This window comes from Sinocyclocheilus grahami, unplaced genomic scaffold (genome assembly GCF_001515645.1).
Source record: "Sinocyclocheilus grahami isolate Dianchi unplaced genomic scaffold, SAMN03320097.WGS_v1.1 scaffold946.1, whole genome shotgun sequence".
NCBI lineage: Eukaryota > Metazoa > Chordata > Actinopteri > Cypriniformes > Cyprinidae > Sinocyclocheilus > Sinocyclocheilus grahami.
This window is the reverse complement of record NW_015506125.1, coordinates 397,344-408,689: the sequence shown is the minus strand read 5'-3', so window position 1 is coordinate 408,689 and position 11,346 is coordinate 397,344. Positions and strand designations below refer to the sequence as shown.

The 11,346-nt window shown below is 36.7% G+C and overlaps 1 long non-coding RNA gene across 1 annotated transcript in view; it reads right to left on the bottom strand.

Annotated features, from left to right (window-relative positions):
• Positions 1-11,346, bottom strand: part of LOC107564554 (uncharacterized) — a 26,284-nt gene that overhangs the window by 7,344 nt on the left and 7,594 nt on the right. The window contains exon 2 of the long non-coding RNA XR_001606245.1: positions 8,036-8,052. This is a non-coding gene — a long non-coding RNA (uncharacterized lncRNA). The remainder of the gene's footprint in view (positions 1-8,035; positions 8,053-11,346) is intronic.

Here is an 11,346-nt window from a genome sequence, read left to right as displayed (position 1 = left end):
TATATATATATATATATATATTAGATCAAACAATAACTTGTAGACCCCCTACAGTACCGCCGTTGACCCCCTGTTGAAGACCTCTTAACTAAATGAATCATGCAAATCAGGTAACAATGCAAATATAGGCCAAAAATTATTGCTGAACTCAATTTGCATGGCACAATTTTTTTGAGGTTTGAGTGCACCAGACTACCAATTTGGCATTGTTTTACTGTATGTACACTGCTTTGGCTCAAATTGGCTCTTTGAAATGGCGGTTGCTTTTTGTAATACGTTTTGATTTAATATCTGAAGAGTTTGGTTCCAAAACGCTATAAATCTATTTTGATTAATTTGAGTAAAAAAATGTGTTTTCTTTACCAAGAAAGTGGCAAGATGAAAACCACTATTTTCTGTTTCAAACTTTCACATAGCATCTTTAGGTTATAATAACATTAAAAATTCAAATCCAGATTTCAATTTTCAGAGATTTTTCATAAAAACTGATAATTTTTCCCCAAAATGCAATGAATCCATTGAATCAATATACAAGTTATTTTTCATATTGAAACTGTTGAAAATACACAACAAAGTAAGTTGATCCACATATGGATCAACTCATAATCGAAGGTGATTAATCTGCGATTTTGAACGTAACATTGCGTAGCTTGTCAGTTACTGTTTACAATGCGTGGAATGGTGCACTGTGATTGGTTGAGCGGATGTATCGCATTCTGCAGAGAAGGGAGACTGGCGTATGTCATGGTTTGGAAAGATAGGGAGAAAACATGACAGAATCACATGGCGGATAACGCGTTTTGCGTAAAATTTAAAATGGACTTTTTTTTTAGTACCGACCGGATACAATACTCATTTTGGCAGGAACTAATTTTTTTTGTAAATGGTGTTTATTACGTTTTGGAACCAACCTCTTCATCTGTAATTTTTGCACTATTTATCTCAAACATTGATATAACCGTCCCATATAGTATTTCTCTGCTAAAAAGAAATCTAAAGAAATCTACAACTGTATAAATCACTGTCAAGTACAAAGCGCTGTAACAAAGTACTAAACTGTAACAGGTGGGGTGGGTTGTATCACTATTGGAAAACATAGACATGAGATTAGATGGTATGCATGAATTTAATTTTCTTGTTCAAAATAATTTTTATACCAACCCTCATCAACTCATCCCAATTTTGTTCATTTTGTTCAATCTTTGTTTGTCCAGTAGAAGTAAATGTGTTTTTTGCTAAAAACAAAACACACATTGAAATTTGCTACTGTTTTGCATAAGGGGTGGACCTTCATGCTTATTTTCATTCATTCATTCAAAAATCGTACAACTAGAGGCCAAAATGTAAAATAGTTACATTTTATCTCAAGATTGCTTTTACTTTTACTTTCACTGTCTCCCCAATGGTTATGTCATGCCCCTGGACTGTCTTTGTTGTGTTTTCCCTCCCCATGTGCTCTGTGACCCAGTTTCTCCCTCTCATTGATGGTTCATTTGATTCAGGTGTGTGTTGTTGGTTAGTTCTAATTACGTCATGTATTTAAGTCTCAGGCTTTGCGTTCTGTTTTTGTCGGGTCTACATGTTGGATTACATGTGTTTACTTCTGGTCCTGACGTGGATTATCCCCTGTGTTTCCTTGATTAAAGACGGTTAATGCCACTTCGCATCTCCATCGTTCCTTCCGACAGCGTATCATGACAGGTGATCATATATGACGTTCCTTTTTTTCAGCTTAAATTTATTTAGTTTTTGTCATTTTAGTATTTAAACTTGATTTATTTCAGTTAGTTTCAAAGGCAACATTTCTAATTTTTGTTTTTCATTTGATATTTTAATTTTATTTCAACTTTTTCCAATGAACAAAAAATGTTAAATCATTTTATTTTTAGTTAACAATAAAAACACTGGTCAGTCTGGGAGACCATTTTAAACCAGCTAAACTAGACCATCAAACCAGTTAAGGCTAGTTTAAGCATTGTTTTTCTTCTTCCAGCAGGGAATGTATTCATGTTAATCTAGTCTTATTAAATATTATTTGTTTTACTTCAGTTTACTTACAGCCCACTGAGGACTAGGTTTAGGGGTGGACGGTCATGTTTTAATTAATTAATTAATTTCATTTAATTATTAAAATAATTTTCACTACATTTTCGTACATCTCAGGCCATACATACTTAAAACATATTCCCTATCATCTGATAATTACTGGAGCCATGATCGCTAAAAAATGTACATGAATTGTTTTTGCTAAAAAAATATTTTTTTACTAAATTAAGTTTACTGCCTACTTTACATGAGCATTTATAGTTAATTGCAACAGGAAAATAGAACTTGCGTGAATATTCATGCATAATAAACCAGATTTACATAGAAAGGAGGTGTGTTTTCACTCAGATGACTCATATATATAGCTCCTGTTTAAGCACGATTGCAAGAGTAAGACCTAGATTTTGTGAAGTGGCATGTGAAAATCTGAGCATAGTGAAATTAATTTAGTCAAACTTATGTTTGAAATGTACACCGAGAAAGAATATTAATCAGAAACATGTTTAATACAGATGGCTGGATGTGCGACTGGCTCTGATGCTTCCTTTGCGCTCTTCCGTTCTTTTGCTCGTTCACACCCACCGGTCCTGCGCCCCTCCACTACGGAGAAGATGAAAATGAAGTGCGCTCGTTAAATTAACAGTCCCCAGTGAAGTCTAATTAGCATGTAATAGGACACCAAATCCAGTGCAGGAGGCTTGTTATTTAAGGATAAAGCTCATCTCTCATTTGAATGCATTTTTCATTAGCCGTGCTAATTAAGTTTCATTAGCATTATTAATTAAACATGAAAAGTTCCTCATCCCCTTGCTATGATTATGTCTGCATTAGAGTGGGGCTGAGTGACAGCACTCTATGGGGTGGAGAAGGAAATGATTAGTCCCAACTCTCAGCATTCGACCTGGTCAAAATTGCCTCCACCGCCAACATTTATCTCCCAGCGCGATGACTCGGCTTTCTCGCAGAGCGAAACGAATCATGTTGTCTGAAACCGCGCCGTTCCTGTCTTATGAATGCATTTAGACCGTTTGAAGATTGATTTCTCCCCGTATATGAATGGAAAATGTACGCAGGTTGAAAGGCCCGTTGATACAGACAAACTAAGTGCTTACAGCACCCAGCAACAACAACAACAAAAAAAAAGCCATAATAAGCTTCCCGGAATTTATATGGCGGATTATAAGAAAGTGTCAATCAAAGAGAAGCTTGCTTTGTGCACGCAGGTTTTATTGAGAACGGGCCTGACACTCGTGATTACTCGCTCTCAATCACACCGGCTAGTGTCATCACCCATAGCCGCTAGCAATAAAACCTCCTGCCAACCCAAAAAGAGGTTCTTTGCTGTTCCCCCTTCCAAAAAAAAAAAATCTGGTGCTCGATCCTGGCTAAGCAGAGCAGGAGCATGGCTCTGTGGAAATTGAGGTGAGTTTCTCAGCGGGAGGCTTGCTCTGAATCTGTTATGGATACCCCGCAAACTCATCTCTCACTAGACTCTGATAAGTGAAACCGAATCGATTTTGCATCTCCCTGGGCTAAGTGTCCTCCCATTGGTCATGCGCCCCCATCCCAGAATCCCATACTCTGTGGTTTGCTCCAGTTGCCCTTGGAGCGGGGCAGGGTTACGAACTCTTTTGGTAGTCGTTTGCAATATAGCCAAAGAGAAACGGTGGGTTTTGGTGTCAACCGCCTCACACATCTCTTTATTTTACAGCATGAAGCTCAGACAAAAGCAAACATTTGCTCTGTTTCTCTCACTTCAACAACACAGGTGCTTTCACGTTGTTGTCAGGTGGTCCGCAAGGAGGAGAAATCCCCCACCACCTGAACTAAAAATAATCCCAGAGGTGAGCAGGCTCTAATTAAAAACTAGAGGCCAGATGTTTTGCCTTCTCTGTTTCTTTTCCCGAATGCTTTCGCTTGGCATCCATCGACTCTTTTTGCTCTTGCAGCGGCACACAGATTTGGATGCTCAATAAAGCAACATAACCTGCTTTAATACCCAGCCAAACTGATGCTGTGATTGGGTTTGTTCTGCCGCTGATAGTGAAACATGTGCTTCCTCCCAAAAATAAGTTGATTTTGAATGCAGCAAGCGTTTTATCATTTTGATGCCGAGTATTTTTGGAGCCTGTCCAAGCATGTGACAGCTCAACTATGAATCTTCTCACCCATAAATCACTTAATTATTATCATAAGTGTATTTCACACTAAATATCATTAAATCAAGAGGATTATATATATATATATATATATACACACACACAGTATATTTTTATATATATACACACACAGATCAGGTATAGCATTATGACCACTGACAGGTGAAGGGAATAACACTGATTACCTCTTCATCATGGCACCTGTTAGTGGGTGGGATATATTAGGCAGCAAGTGAACATTTTCTCCTCAAAATTAATGTGTTAGAAGCAAGTAAAATGGGCAAGCGTAAGGATTTGAGTGAGTTTGACAAGGGCCAAATTGTGATGACTAGACGACTGGGTCAGAGCATTTCCAAAACTGCAGCTCTTGTGGGGTGTTCCTGGTCTGCAGTGGTTCAAGAAAGGAACAGTGGTGAACCAGCGACAGGGTCATGGGTGGCCAAGGTTCCTTAATGCACATGGGAGTGAAGGCTGGCCAATGTGGTCCATTCCAATAGACGAGCTACTGTAGCTCAAGTTGCTCAAGAAGTTAATGCCGGTTCTGATGGAAAGGTGTCAGGATACACATTACTGCATAGTAATAATAATAATAATAATAATAAATGATAACAATACAAAAATAAAAATACAAAACAAATATAAAACGAATATTTAACTAAAATACAAAACAAACTTATTTAACTAATGAATTAAGGGAGGTTTCTTCTTAAAACATTGTATTTGTTATTTTTATTATTGTTTTTTTTATTTTAAGCGTAAACCTCATTTATCTTTCGGATAGTACAAGGTGATCTAATTAAACTCATGGTCAGACAAAAAAAAAAACGTCCCCCCCGCCCCTCAAAAGTAAATCTATAGATATATCTGCCTGGCCTCTTAGAACAAATCCCAAGTTAAAAATCAATGTTCTAGATTTTGCCCCATATGAATAAACAGTGGCATGAATTAATAAAGAAATTTGAAAATGTAACAGTATCTAAGAGGAATGTTGGCATGGCTGTTTGTGAGGGCTCCTGGGACTGTGGGGTACACAGGCTGAGTGGGTGAGTTGTTACCAACTAGAGGGCTATCAGAGGAATATCACTGATGAGACACTTTCATTCTGCACGGCTGCTTGTCTGCACTGATGAGCTGCACTGATGACTTACTTTTGATTGGGTTTTGAGAGAGACAGTGGAGAGACCTTGGGGAAAACACAAGGGCTATGTGTGGAGAATTAGAGATTGAGCTGTTTAGATGCTGAATTGGGAGTTCCTGTCTTAATCAGACATGTGAATCACATTAAAAACCCCAGTCTCCATTCCCTGATTGCTGCTGACAGCATTGTTAGTGAAGTCTCATATGTAGTACTATGACAAATCATCAATGTTGCTGGTCTAAATGGCTTCCCACAGGGCCAGCTGAGGGTATAAATGACACGTATCTGCTAAGATAATATACTGTGATCCATATTGCACAATTCATTTGCTGCATAGACTACATACACACAAGAAAGGGCTTTGAACTGTTCTTTCTTTTTTCCAAGCACAAAAATCAGTCACCTTCGCCTGTCCATGCTGGATGTTCTCAATTTTTCTGGGTTTTCTTCGTCACAGCAAGTGGCCTTGACGTCCTGTGAAGTGACCTGGCAGTGAACTCACACCCTGCTCTATTTCCCACCTACTCCAATAGACTTTTTGACTCATATCTACTAATGGAAACAGTACAGTCAGATGAATGGATTGATAAAAAAAATAGATCGAAAGCACATATAATTTATAACAAATATAATAAAATGTAATTATATTAAATATTTTGCTTCTATAGATAATATAATAGAAACATTGTACAGAACTTCTATATCTTGATATAGACATACTTATAAATAAATAGATAGAAAGTATAATAAACAATTAAGACCCAGTCTAATACACACACACTGTGTAATACAGACATTTTTATGCTAGTTAATTATATATAAATATATCAATGATATACAGTATATCTGCTGTGTATTCTTGTACATGTAAACAAGTTTTAATTTCTTAGAATGATAGAACAATAGATAGATAGGACAATAAAACAATAGATAGACAGACAGATAGATGGATAGATGGATGGACAGACACACAAATGAAGAGACAGATGAATAGATGATATGATGAATGTATAGATAGACAGACAAATTGATGGATGGATGGACAGGACGGAGAGATAAATAGGATGGATGGACAGATACACAGACGAAGAGACAGATGAATAGATGGATGTATAGACAGTCGGTCGGATGGACACAGACAAATAGAAAGATGGATAGATGGACAGACGGACGGACAGACAGACAGACAGATAGATAGATAGATAGATAGATAGATAGATAGATAGATAGATATCACAATTAATCGTTTGACAGGACTAGTGTGTGCATATATATTATATAATATAATTTGTTTGGGTTAATATTTTTGTTCTTTCTTTCTTTTAAAATGTGTATTATAATAGTCTTTTAAAACAGTTTCATTGTAGAAAAATACAATCATAACTTCCATGCCAAGTGGAAGTTGTCATGTGTTTTCAATTTCATGTGTTGTCAAGTGGAAGTGTCAGTGTTTTCCTGCACATAAAAACAAGTTTTCATTTTTTACACAGTTGTGCTTCTCAAGTCAAGATAGATAGATGAATAGAATGATAGACAACAATATAGACAGAAAGACAAACCGAGAGACGGATAGATGGATGGATTGACTAGTTTAAAAAAAACATGCTGGGGCTGTCCTGGTTTGTAAAAACTCTGGCCTATACAACATCTATGCATGCACCTCAAATGCAAAATGCCTCATAAAGCACATGTTTACCATTCTGGGCGATTATGCTTTGGGCAAACCTTCACATTTACAAACTGACAATTACATTTCTGTGAAAGAAGGGACCCCGCATTGTGTGCCACATTTGCCCACTCAATAGGAGTGGGAGAAGGGCTTTTCAGTCCATCTCAAATGGAAATCAAGAAAGGCAGTTTATTAGACAGCAGTTTAATGCCACTGCACGTTTCCTCATAACCACAAACAAGAACATTGTCTACCATCAAGGCCCCAGTGAGCAGGTGTGCTACTTCAGTGGAGCAGGACTTGAGGACTGAAAACTCAAGTGCCCATTCAGATTTGCCCTCCTCTAATTTCTCTCAGGCGCCGAGGCGTTTTTATTTTTTGTCTCGGGATCTGGTTTTCAGGTTTTTGCTCTTGTGTGGGCACCGAGACCAACCATTAATCACACACCGCTCGCTTCGCACGGTCCATTGGGAGCGAACGAGTAATGAATACTTTCAGCTCGCCTAAAATGAATCAGCGTTGTATTAAAACAGGCTAGCAGCACATCCATTTTTATCTTTTTGAACAATACTCTGTACAAGCGATCTAAAGCGGTGTGAAAATGTGCGGGACTTTGTCAAACGAGATGATAAATGACACTTAAGCTCCATGTCTACTGGATTAGCATACATTAGCAATGCAGCGCACTTTAGCCACATGGCAACACACGGCCACTTAGAACACGCACGGACGGACTGAGGAGCATTGGATCCTCCCAACACTACATTATCTCACATTAATGAAGAGTACTCATGCACACAGGGTGCACTCACACACTCTCATGCCAGAATAAATCTCAGATGGAGCCCAGAGAGAGAGAGTTTACAGTACATTAGCGCTAGCAATATGGAGACCTTTGCGGATAGCGGTCATTACCTTGCGCAGGTATCATTATGTTTAATGAAAAAAGAAAAACAATTTGAGGGATTAACCTCACTGACTGGATTTGATATCGGTTTTCGTTGGCGATGAATCGTGAGAGACCGCAAAGCAGCCAGTAACTGCAATTGTCATGGTTTCCTGGCCATACATATTGGCTCTCTGAGAAAAATGGCAAAAAACTGTATTGTCCATTCAATGAAAAGCATTTTAAGACATTATGATACAATATATTCCTATTGATGACACAGTTCACAACATATCATCATAACCATCCTCTAAACTACTACTACTACTAATAATAATAATAATAAAATGTATACATATAATTATTTTGACATAAAAGACAAGCATATAATTAATTAATTAATGTTTAGATAAATAAATGAATAAATTATTATTTTTTTGTTTTAAACAGCTAATATTTAAAAGTAACTTCCATGATTATTTCAGTTTAAAAAAACAAATTTCTGAAATAAGTAAATACATTCATACATGCATAAATAAGTTTGTTTGTTTAAAAAAAATTGTTAAAAGTAACTGTCATAATAATTTCCATTTGTTTTGTTTTGTTTTTATTAAATACTTATATAACTGCCCTAACCTGTAATAATAATAAAAACAATAATTAATGTGTAATTATTAAAAAAATACATTAATTTATGCTTTAACAAGTAATGTTTAGTAATTTCCTCAATCATTACAAGTTTATTATTATAAGATTCTAAAACTAACTAGCTAACTAACTAAATAAATAAGTTTGTTTGTTTGTTTGTTTTAAACAATTATTGTTCAAAAGTAACTTCCAAAATAATTTCAATTTTTTTAAACTAACTAAATAAATAAGTATGTTTTGATTAATTATTGTTTAAAAGTAACATCCATTATTATTACAAAAACATATTTTTAGTTTGGTGTCAAGGAAGGTGCACTTGAGCCTTACTAATGGGGCTGCAAGCAAATTAATTTATTTTTTCATTGGCAATGAATCGCATGAAGTTTGCGTAACTGTCAGTGACTGCAAACGTGAGATTTCCTTGGCCATATGTATCGTCTCTCTGAGAAAAACATCAGATTTATTGTCCGTTCAATGGAAAGCACTTTAAGACATCATAATACTATACATTCATCTTTGATGACACAATTCACAATGTATCAAGTTATCTGCAACATAACTGTCCTCCATATGCACTTGTACTATCTAAAGCAATCTCTCGGCGTCAGCAGCCGCACAGAGTTCAGGAGATCTCTTCTCGCAATCGATAACCATCTTCTCGGCACACAAACACACTTCACACTCGTTTGATATTGCTAATAACTGATAGAAGGAAAGTTAATGAAATTGCCTCTGCCGCAGTTCTGACACTCAAACCAGGACCTGGGCTGTCAGGGTTTTATCAGTCTAATGTTCAGGCACAGAAGCAGTGACTCATGGGAACAAGAGCGAATGGCTCCTGACCAACATCTGCATTTTGTCTCAGCAGAACGCCTTTGATTAGCGAAGGCTACACTTAAGAAAGTAAACACAATACATACAAATGATATATAATCACCTGGCCAACGGCAAGGCCAATAATCGATCAAGGCTGTCGACCCGCCGGCTGATTGCCTCTAGCTCTCTCCAGGCTCAGATGTGTTTGGTCAGCAAAAACACAACGGCAGCTGGGAATGGGGATATTAGCTAACTTAGCGCAAGGCTGTTACGAGGGATTGCAGGAGGACACACCCATCCAAGCTTGTGCCTGTAGAGTGTTTAAATGTCATTCTTCACCACTTGCCTGCAACTCCCTCGACCATTCGACCCAAGAGGTCAAAGCCTGGCTTGTTAGAGTGGTCATGTTAGCCCCTGTGGGAAAATGTTGCTATTGCACAAGATCTTGTTTCATTTGGAGCCCAAAGGGATGCTTTTGTATGGGTATGAAGATGATGGAAATAATGGAAAAACGTGATCATGGAAAAATAACTCATGTCTTTTAAAATCATATCATGTATCATATTACCCAAGTTAAATGGTCAAATTAAAAATGTCTCTTTTTTTTTTTTTTGCACTTTCAGTTGTCAAGCTAAGCTTAATATTAACTGGTTAAGAAAAGCTATTTTCGTTAGCTTGACAAAGGATACCGGAGTGTCTATTTACACTAAGTACAAATAGCCCGCCTTGTTGGCAGAGGCAATTTACACTTACTCCGCCCACCAATGTGTGATTGGGCTTGTCAACACTACAAAAGATGACCGTCAAACATCAACTCCAGTGCCGTAGATGTAAAAATGCATATGCATTTTTTAATGCATACGTGTCTTTTTGACACGATCAACCTGAGTTTAAATCCGCCTTTTGCCGAACTTTTTTTTCCTCCCTTTTCAAATCTCATATCCCATCGGAAAGGCATTTAAAATGAAAATAATTGTAAATAAAGTATTGGGTAGGGTTAGGGTAGGTGTAGGGAAGGCTTTATTATCCCAATAAGGTGGTATCAATTTAATAATTTGAATTAACATTGTAATTTACACGCAATACTTTATTAGTGCATACTGTTTTATAATGTACTACAATACTGAGGTGCAGATAATTGCCACTATTTGCAATAAGTAGTATAAATAGCAGAAAATCCTGCTATTTTAACAGTGTAAATAGAATCTTTGCATTTAGTGTAAATAGCATTTATCGCTAAGAAAATATGATATTTTCACTTAGTGTAAATAGCATCTAATTGCTATTTATACTTAGTGCAAATTGCTGCTTCCAAAAGATATCGCAATTACATGGTAAATTTTTGATTAGGCATTTTGGAAGTCAGGTAGAATATATATATTTTTTGCATTCCACTGGAGGAAACTCTGGAGGTTAATGGGGGAACTGCAAGAAATTTGTGAGTTGATGAAAAGTTAATAATTAATACAAATGTAAAATTAAAATAACTATATCATTTTAAAATATAAACAATCCAAATAAAAAGTTTACTCAAAGATGAAATGCTTGAATTGTTTAACTGCGTGTTATGTGTTCATCAACTTACAACTATGGAAGCCCTTTCTCAGAAGAAGAATCAGAATGAGCTTTATTGCCAGGTATATTTACACATACGAGGTATTTGTTTTAGTGACAGAAGCTCCACAATGCAACAGAATGACAGTGACAAGACAGGACACAGATAATAAAAAGAATAATATAAAAATAGACAAAATAGACAATGTACAAAAAAAGCAAAAACAATATATATTAAAGCTGCAAGCAGCGATGAACGGGCCCTCGCACCCGGGCTCACCGCCACCCGGTGGCTTTAGGAAAACGGCAAACAGTGGGCAATATGCGATAAGTGGTAAATATAGGAGATTAGGGCAGATCAGTTACTGTGAAACAAGTCATTTCTTGTTGCCTGCAGGTGGCGCTATAATTTTTACTGAATATTGGCTTT